This window comes from Eumetopias jubatus, unplaced genomic scaffold (assembly GCF_037043125.1).
Source record: "Eumetopias jubatus isolate StellerSeaLion01/CBP00866 unplaced genomic scaffold, mEumJub1_p1.0 scaffold_5, whole genome shotgun sequence".
Taxonomy (NCBI): Eukaryota; Metazoa; Chordata; class Mammalia; order Carnivora; family Otariidae; genus Eumetopias; species Eumetopias jubatus.
Window position 1 is genome coordinate 33,819,003 of NW_028274811.1, and position 11,018 is coordinate 33,830,020.

Genomic DNA, 11,018 nt, shown 5'->3' on the forward strand with positions numbered 1-11,018 from the left:
TTATAAGCATGTCTCAGAACACCTATTTGTATTGATAGAAAGAAGATCAAACCATTGGGTATAGGACTTGACAACCTTTAATTTTGTGTTTTTATTGATATATTTCACAAATAATAGATGAGTGGTTGTTTTTTAATTTTAATTCCAGTGTAGTTAATATACAGTGTTATATTCATTTCAGGTGTACAATATAATGATTCAACAATTCCGTATATTACTCAGTGCTTGAAAGGGAATTGTTACATCAGAAACATTAGTGTGTTCAAGGTGCATTTGCCATTCAAAGTCCATTCAACTTGGATTTAATTTTCTTATTATTTTAGAGGGCAGTATACTTTAAAATAAGTAAATACCATATTTGAGAGTAGTGCATCTAGTGAAAGTTAAATCATTCAAATACTTAAATGTATCCCATAGTGGCCCTTTGCACTTCAGAAACTTTTTGAATAGAGTGAGGACAATCTTTAGCAATTTTACAATATGACTTTCTGACTTCTCATAGAGATCATGGAAACAAGGGAAGGAGGTATGCAGAAATTAGGGAAGGGAATGGAAGTTTCCTTGTTTTACTATTCCAGGTAATAGGGGAAAAGTGAGTTATAAGTTATTCTCCTTCAAATAATGATGTTAACTGCAAATAAAATAGATTTACATGCATTATAGTTTTGCATATTTAATATTCTCACATGACATAATAGAATGTAATATATGAGAGTAAATGCTTGCTGAATGAAATAATAAATACATTTGCTAATGTACGAATTGGGTGGTAACATAGAAGGAAGAGTTCAACATCAAGGGCAAAGATTTAACTCACTTTTCCACTTTACATGTATATATATTTAACAGTTTAAAGATCACTTTCAAATATATTATTTCAATGGTTATTTTCTTCCTCATGTATAATAGTTAAACAACAAAATAGTGGGGTTTTCTGGTCCTAGAGCTAGCTTGAAAAACCTCAATCCTGTGTTCTGTTGCTAAATATGATTGCAGTTCCTCTTGATAACAAAATGATTAGTAGGGATGCACGTTTTTGTACTGTGAAAGTCACAGTGGATGCAAATTAAAATGCAGTTAATTTTAAGGGAGAAAATTGGTGCATTATAATGTTAATATTTCAGGTATCAAAACAATTAATGTATAAACTCTCTTCCTGTCAAGAAAATTCATAATTTATTTATTTCATTGTTTTCTATAACAAAGAGAGACGAGAGTACCAGTAATGTCTGAAGTCTGGGAGTCGGGTATTGTTTGAAAAACACATTTTAAGCAGACTTGAAAGGAAATGGATCTGGAAGCTGGAAAATTATTTAAAAGGAAAAATGTAGGGGTGCCTGGGTGGCTCAGATGTTTAAGCGCCCAACTCTTGATCTCAGCTCAGGTCTTGATCTCAGGGTTGTGAGTTCAAGCTCTACCTTGGGCTCCATGTTGGGCATGGAGCCTACTTAAAAAAATAAATAAAAGGATAAATATAACTAATAACAGAGAAAAATATCCCTTGTCACCAAATTTTTAAACTTAAATGAGTGACAGTAACAAAGATAAACTGTTCATACATTTAGGAATACTGTGACATCCCATTCATCCACTTGAGCAATCTTTTTCCATCAATGTTGAAATTTCATTTTTTAGGTAGTCCATTGTCTGATAATAATTTTGTGGACTGGATATTTCCTTACATATAAAGAAAGTATGATGTATAAGAGCATGGATAAAATAACTTCTAGATAGCTGGAGTATTTGTAATTCACCCAAGCATTTTATTACTTTCTTCTTCCTATCCAATTGCATATTGATCCAGTCATGATTCTTTTTTTTTTTAAAGATTTTATTTATTTATTTACTTGAGAGAGAGGGAGAGAAAGCACGAGTGAGGGAGGGGCAGAGGGAGAAGCAGGCTCCCCGATGAGCCTGATGTGGGGCTCTATCCCAGGGCCCTGGGATCATGACCTGAGCCAAAGGCAGGCACTTAACCAATGGAGCCTCCCAGGCACCCCGTCCATCATATATGTTATGTAAAAATAAAAAAGCAAAGATTCATGATACTGTATAGAGTATGGTTACATTTTGACATTTATACATTTATATATGTATAAGTAAAAGTCTTCAGGGACATAACAATTGTCTATTAAAGGTGTAGTCTATAGGAGAATGGGATTTGAAAGATTTTCACTTTTTTTGTTTTTTTTTAACAAAAAAATTGGGTGAATTGAATTTTGTACAAGGACACATATTATTGAACCTAAATTGAATAAATAGAAGACCAATAAAAAATAAAAATAAATCACATAGGAAGTATAACCAAAATTTATGTCTTTTAAAAACCTAAAATATATGGATATGTTGTATTCACTTATTCATAGCAAGAGAGGGAACACAAGCAGGGGAGTGGGAGAGGGAGAAGCAGGCTTCCCACTGAGCAGGGAGCCTGATGTGGGGCTCAATCCCAGGACCCTGGGACCATGACCTGAGCTGAAGGCAGACGCTTAACGACTGAGCCCCCCAGGTGCCCCCCAGTCATGATTCTTTAGAAAAGAATGCTTGGCATAGTGTTCACTGAATGCCTTAATAACAAGAAGGAAAAAGCAATGCCTGGGAAATGTATGAATGGGAAAATTTTAACAACGTGACATGAAGATCTGTTGGTGTTTGTTGCCTTCAACATTTATAGTTAGAGGAGAACAATAATATTCCAGAGACTAAATACATTTTGCTGGGTTAGGGTGAAGATGGATTAAGTTGCAAAGAGGCTTTTACATTGGATATAATATGAGTATCAGAAATAATTAACATTTGGAAGAATGTCAAGTGAATGTGGATTATAGGCCAGGGTTCTGACTGAAGTATTATGGGAAGTAAGGAGTTTGTGGGTAAAGATTGTTCTTAAAAACAAAAACTAAATCATAAAAGTGGTTACTCACTTTGTTCCCAATTTTAATTGACAAGATGAGAATGGTTCAGGATATAAATAAATTGCATGTCTCTTTTATACTGCATTTATGAAAAAGAAAAGAATTGGGATAACAATTTCCTCCTCAAGCTAAAAACACAGAAGGTCATTATATATTCATCTGGAACTTGTCTTTGAATCTAGGAATGAATATGCAATCACATCTTCTCTCTCCTGTGCTGCAGAGAAAAAGAAAACTTTTCTGTCTCATCCTAAATTCTTGGCTGTTCTAGAACCATCTGGTTGCCATCTACATATATACTGTTTTCTTAGAAGAACTGTAATGACATACCCTCAAAAATGTTCTCTGAATTCCTGCACATTGTGCTTATTCTTTAGAATCTTTAAGCAAAGATTACAGCTGTTTTGTTTAGTCTAAAAATGAGGTTCATGCAAAATAAAAACAACTAGTTAAGGCATCTTCATAGGGAGTTTTTGCCTTTGTACTTAACACTCAAGATGGGCTTGTCATTTTCCTTTCTTATAAGGGTTTGGTGTCAAGGTTATTAAACAAATTCAAAGGTTTTTTTCCCCTCTCTTTTCTATTTTCTGAACATGTTTATTTAGATTGGTGATATTTCTTTCTTAAATATTTAGTGGAATTCACTAGTGATGTTCTCTGTGCCTTAGTTTTCTTTGTGGGGAAGTTTTAAGTCATGAAATTATATTTCTTTATCAGTAATAAAATTATTTATATTTTAATTTTTCTTGTTTTGTAAATTGTCTTTCCCAAAAATATATTAATTTCATCTAAGCTTTTTTGGGTATGAGGATGTTAATAATGTCCTCTTGTGATCTTTTTAACATCTGTAGGATCTGTAGTGATATTCCCCTTTTCAAGCCTGATGCTAGTTATCGTCAGTCACCTCATTTTTCCTGCCTAGGCTGGGAAGTAGTTTATGAATTATATTAGCCTTTCCAAAAACTAACTTTTGACTTTTGGGATTCTATTTCTTGTATGTTTGCTTTCTATTTTATTAATTTCTGCTCTTAACTTTATCTCCTTCCTCATATTTTCTTTGTATTCAATTTTCTATTTGTTTTCTTTTTTTTTTTTAAGATTTTGTTTATTTATTTGACAGAGAGAGAGAGAGCTCAAGTAGGCAGAGTGGCAGGCAGAGGGAGAGGGAGAAGCAGGCTCTCCGCGGAGCAGGGAGCCCAATGTGGGGCTCCATCCCAGGACCCTGAGATCATGACCTGAGCTGAAGGCAGACACTTACCAACTGAGCCACCCAGGTGCCCCTCTCTTTGTTTTCTACCTGCTTATTTAGCTTGCTGATTTTCAGGTTTTGTTTCTAATATATGGATTAAAGATTTTATTTATTTATGTGACAGAGCACAAGCAGGAGGAGAGGCAGAGGGAGAGGGAAAAAAAGGCTCCCCGCTGAGCAGGGAGCCCGCCTTGGGCCTCGAGTCCAGGACCCCGGGATCATGACCTGAGCCAGAGGCAGACACTTAACCGACTGAGCCGCCCAGGTGCCCCTAATATATGGATTTAAAGCTATAAATTTCTTCTGGGGCGCTTGGGTGGTTCAGTCGGTTGAGCAACTGACTCTTGGTTTCAGCTCAGGTCATGATCTCCGGCTCCTGATCTCAGGGTCATGAGATGGAGATTGGTATTGGGCCCGAACTCAGCTCACAGAACCTGCTAGAGATTCTCTCTCTCTCTCTCCTTCTCTCTCCCCCTCTGCTCCTCTCCTCACTCTCTCCCGCTCTCTCTCTCAAAATAAATAAATAAATAAAATCTTTTTTAAAAAAGCTATAAATTTCGGCGCCTGGGTGGCTTAGTCGTTAAGCATCTGCTTTTGACTGGGGTCGTGATCCCAGAGTCCTGGGATTGAGCTTCACATCAGTCTCCCTGCTCAGCGGAGAGCCTGCTTCTCCCTCTCCCTCTCCCTCTTGCTCTCCCCCTGCTTGTGCTTTCTCAGTCTTTCTCTATCAAATAAATAAAATCTTTTAAAAAATAAAAAGCTATATATTTCCACTAAGCATAGTTTTAGCTGCTTCACACAAATCTCACTTTAAAAATTTTTAATTGAGGGGCGCCTGAGTGGCTCATTCGCTAAGCGTCTGCCTTCGGCTCAGGTCATGATCCCAGGGTCCTGGGATCGAGTCCCACATCGGGCTCCCTGCTCAGCGGGAAGCCTGCTTCTCCCTCCCCCACTCGCCCTGCTTGTGTTTCCTCTCTCACTGTGTCTCTCTCTGTCAAACAAATAAATAAAAAATCTAAAAAAAAATTTTTAATTGAAGTGTAACATACATAAAAGTTCATATATCATAAGTGTACAGCTTCATGAATAATCCAAAGCCAACCCCATCATGTAACCACCACAGAGGGAAGGACTGAGAATTACTAGCAACCCACCCCTACCCCACCCATCTATCGTTACTCTCTTCTGAAACATAACCATTATCATGAGTTCCAACACCATAAAAAGAGAATCATATAGTATGATTATGTTTTTGTGTCTGGCTAATTTCACTCAGTATTGTATATGTCTCCTTTCTCCCACAACAAAAATCCCAGTTTTCATTTATACCAACTTAATTACTCATATTAACCCACACTGCTCAAACAACAGACTTAGAAAACAATACCAGCGCTATACCAACAATACGATTATAGTATCGGTTTAATATTTTTGTCATTATTTTCATTTGTACTAGGCATGTACAAATCATCATGTTTTAAAGTATCTTGGAAGAGTTCATCTCTTTGTAGTTAAGCTGCCAAGTACATACAGAGTTAGGTTCATTTATTTTAAGTTGCTTTCAAATTTAGGCCTGAAACTAATATTACACTGTATTTTAACTTACTGGAATTTAAATAAAAACTTTAAAAAATAGGTCTTGCTTTTTAAAATTTAATTTTCTTTTATAGTTATGTAAAATATTACAATGGTCCCAAAGTAAATTTATAAGAAAGTATATTTAGAAAAGTCTAGTATTTACTATGTCTGTTCCTCTACTTTAGTCCTTATTTCCTCTTATAAGTAATCAAATTTTATGGTTTATCCTTTTACTATTTCTTTTTATGTATACATATATATATAAGCAAATATGTGTGTCTATCCTCTGCTTTTTAGGATAAATTATAACATACAAAACATATTCTTCTCCACTTTGGTTTTTTTACTTAAAAATATAAATTTATGGGGCGCCTGGGTGGCTCAGTCATTAAGCGTCTGCCTTTGGCTCAGGTCATGATCCCAGGGTCCTGGGATCGAGTCCCACCTTGGGCTCCCTGCTCAGCGGGGAGCCTGCTTCTCCCTCTCCCATTCCCCTTGCTTGTGTTCCCTCTCTCGCTGTGTCTCTGTCAAATAAATAAAATCTTTAAAAATATACATATAAATTTATGATCACTCCATAGTAGTATATAGAGGTATTCTGTGTCTCCTAATGATATCTTTGGATTAACAGGAATTCCTAATTTTAATGAAATCCAATTTTCAATATTTTCTTTTTACTTAGTACCCTTTCTATCCCTTTAATGAAATGTAGCCTACTCCAAGGTCATGAAGATATGCTCCTATATTATCTGCTAGAACATTGCTGTCCAATGAAACTTCTGTATTTTGGAAATTTTCTATATCTGCATATATAGGACATATGGCTACTGAGCACTTGAAATGTGGCTAGTGAAACTGCAGGACTGAATTTTTAATGTTACTAAAGTTAATTCAAGCTTATGTTTAAATAGCCATATCTGATTAGTGGTTGCCATAGTTCCAGCAGCTTTCTTGTTTTAACTTGCACATTAAGAATCTTAATCTATCTGAAATTGTATTTTTGAGTATTGTGTAATGTCAGAGCTGATATTAATTGTCTCCATATGTAAATCCAGTTAGATTTTCTACATATACAGCACCATTTAATAAAAAGACCACCCTTTTCTTACTACTCTGCAGTACTACCTTTGTCGTAAACCAAGTGACTATATATTTGTGCCTATCTCTAGACTCTCATTCTGTTTCATTGGTCTAGTTCTCTATTCCTGTGCCAATACCATTCTGTATTGATACGTATTGTTATACAGTTGTGTAAGTTCTCCCCCTTTGTTCTTCTGCCTCTAGATTAATTTAGCTCTTTTTGGCCCTTGGCATTTCTATAGAAATTACAGAATCAGCTTGTCGATTTCTACCAAAAAAACTCTGCTCTTATTTTAATTGGTATTACATTGAATCTGCAGAAAACATGAGGCATATTGACATTTTGACAAAATTTTACTTGGATTTTTATTTACTGTATAAACAATATGGGATTTATTAACATAATGACAATATATCCATAAACAGCTGGTCTACTAACATGATATATCCTTCTATTTATTTTTTTTCTCTCAGTGTTTATATGTGTTTAATGTGTGTGGGGGATATTTTGTACAAGTTCATTAGATATTTGGTATTTTGATGCTAATATAAATAGCATTTAAAAATTTCATTTTATAATCATTTTTGTTGCAGGTATATAGATATAAAGCTAATTTTTGTATTAAGTTTGTATCTTTGCTAAATTTTGTTTTGAAATCTCACATTTTTATATTATTTTATATTTTCTACATACACTGTTATGCCATTTCCAATACTCTTCATTTTATTCATTTATTTTTTTAAATTTCTAATCATACAGTTTCTGTTTTATGGCTTTGTGGCATTGCTGAATTGAAGTGATGATAGTCTTGTTTTATTTCTGATTTCAGAGAGAAAGTTTTTTATATTTAATATGAGATACATTTTTTTTCCCCAGAGGTCCTCTGTCAGGTTAAGGAAGCTTCCTTCCTTTTCTAATTTACTAAGAGAGCTTTAAAAAATTATGAATGGGTATTAAATTTATCACATATTTCTCTGCTTATTGAAATGATCATATGACTTGATCCTTTTATTTTATTCAAATCTTGAATCACATTGGTTGATTTATTAATAATAAACCAATATTGCATTCTTGGAATAAACCTTGGTTGGTTGTAATGTATTATCCTTTATATGACTGGATTTATTTTCCCAACAGTTTGCTTAGAATTTTAAAAATCTGTCTTTATGATAGAAATTAACTGGTAATTTTCCATTCTTACAAGGTTTCTGTAAGGGTTTGATATCAAGGCTATCCTGGCCTCATATAGTAAGTTAAGAAGTTTTACTTCTTTTTCAATTCTTTGGAAAGTTTGTGTAAATCAGTGTTTTCTTCTCCCAAAAATACATGGAGAATTCAGAATGAAGCCTTATTGGATTAGAGTTCTTTTCATGAAAATGTTTTTACTTATAAATTCAATATCTGCAATAGGTATAGAGCTATATAAATTTTATGTTTCTAGTTGTGTCACTTTGGCAAATTGTTTTTTTCTACAAATTTGTGCATTTAATCTAAAGTTTATAATGTAATATATAGGCTTAAAGTTATTCATTGATTTCTCATTATTTTAATGTAGTAAGAAACCATAATGGTATTTCTTTCTTTTTTTTTTAAGATTTTATTTGTCAGAGAGAGAGAGAGAGCACAAGCAGGGGAAGCAACAGGCAGAGGGAGAAGCAGGCTCCCCGCTGAGCAAGGAGCCCCATTTGGGACTCGATCCCAGGACCCTGGTATCATGACCTAGCCCAAGGCAGACACTTAACCGAAGTGTCCCAATGGTGTTTCTTTTTACAGCCTTCATGTTGTATTTTTGCTTTCTCTTTTTTAGAATAAGTTATGCCATAGATTTATTGACTTTAATAGTCTTTTTAATGATCCTCTTTTGATAGCCAGAAAAGAAAAGACCTATTACCTTTATTTATGTATTTAGAGAGGGAGAGAGAGAGTGTGTGTGAGTAAGCAGGGGCAGAGAGAGTGGGAGAATCTTTTCTTTTTTTAAAGATTCATTTATTTATTTTTTAGAATGAGAGAGAGTGAGAGCATGCATGTGCACATACGCTCAAGTTGAGGGAGGGGCAGAGGGAGAGAAAATCCCAAGTAGACTCCCCGCTGAGGCAGGGCTCAATTTCACCACCCTGAGATCATGAACCTGAGATGAAATCAAGAGTTGGCTGTCTAATCGACTGCACCACCCAGGTGCCCCAGAACTATTACCTTTAAATGAACAATAGCAAGACTGACAACTGAGCTCTCAAGAAAAAAAAAAAAGGAAGTCAGAAAACAATGAAATGACATCTTTAAAGCACTTAAAGAAGACAACTGCAAACCTAGAATTTTATGCCCAGCAAAAATATCCTTCAAAAAGGAAAGTAAATACAATTATTTTCAAATGAACCAAAACTGAGGAAATATATCCTAAGCAGATCTTCACTGAGGTAAACAGTGATTTCTTTAGGTATATGGAAAATATTTCCAGATAGAAGCATAAGAAGTATAGGAAGGCAGGAAGGAAGGGAGGAAGGAGAATAGGAGGGAGGGGGGAGGGGGAAAAGTAAGAAGGAAGGGGAGAAAGAATGAAGCAGTGGAGGTAAATATTCACTGAATAAAACAACAATAATGCATAGTAGGATTTAAAATATAAAAAACTGAAATATATGAGAATAATAACATTCTCATATATGGAGAAAGGTAAATAGAATTAATTGATTTAATAACAGAATTAAAAAAATTTTTTTTAAAGATTTTATTTATTTGACAGAGAGAGACACAGCAAGAGAGGGAACACAAGCAGGGGGAGTGGGAGAGGGAGAAACAGGCTTCCCACTGAGCAGGGAGCCTGATGCAGGGCTCAATCCCAGGACCCTGGGATCATGACCTGAGCCGAAGGCAGACGCTTAACGACTGAGCCACCCAGGCGCCCCTAGAATTAAAATTTAATACAATTAAAAGATTCTAAGGCCATTGTGTCATCCTAGAAGTGGTAAGAGTAAAAATCTACATTAGACTTTAGTAAGTCAAGGGTGCATGTTATATCTTCCTGGATAATCCATTTAAAATATTAAAAGAATATGTGGGGCGCCTGGGTGGCTCAGTCAGTTAAGCGTCTGCCTTGGGCTCAGGTCATGATCCCAGTGTCCGGGTTGGAGCCCAAGTCCAGCTCTCTGCTCAGTGGGGAGTCTGCTTCTCCCTCTCCCTCGGACCCTACCCCTGCTCATGCTTGTGTGTGAGTGCATGCAACACACACTCTTTCTCTCTGTCAATTGAATAAATAAAAAATATTTTTGCAAATGAGTATGAGACCAATAAGTTATTAATGGGGGAGACAATAGGATAAAAATATACTTAATTAATCTATAAAAAGGCAGGAAGGGGGGGAAGACAAATTAGAGCAGATGGGATAAAAAAATAAGTAGTAAGATGACAGATTTAAATTGAAGTGTATCAGTATTTACATTAAATGTAAACAGACAACATTCCAATTAATAAAGATGGTGGGACTGGTTAGAAATTAAACAACCGTATGTCATTTATTAGAGACATACCTTTATTAAAAGGATAAAGAAAGGTTGAAAATAAAAGGATGGAAAGGGGTGATATCATGCAAACACTTATCAAAAGAGAAACTGTATACAGTATCTGCTATACAAATATCACTTACAGTACACCTTAAGGCAAAAAACTTAATAGTTATAAATAGAGACATTACATAATGAGAGGATCAAGAAGATAAAATAATCATAAATTGCCATCCTACACATTTTAATAATAATTATTAGATTATCTTGCTTTAGAACACCTGAACAACTTGAGTGTTTACAAGGGGAAAATGCTGGGTTTTTCTCCTAAAATTCCTTTTGTATTTTACAAGTCTGTTGAAGCTCTGTAGTGATCTATGCCTAGTTCCTCATAGTTGTGAAATGAGACATTAGAACTGTCTCTATTTCTTTTAATCATCTATTTCACTGTATAGTTCCTATCACTCCAGAAACATCTGTTCATGCTCTCAGCTTCTAATATTGGCTTATTCTTTCTGTTGATGGTTGTGATTAAGAATATTGTCTTAACTTCTCTGCTGGATCTGCTTCTGTAAATGTTGTAGGTCATGAATTATTCTCTGAGACATAATTCTCTTTGGTTCCTATTTCTAGCCATAGTTGGGACTATTTTGGAAAATATTAAAAATAGTCCATCAGGTCCAATAATTAGTTGCAAGTTG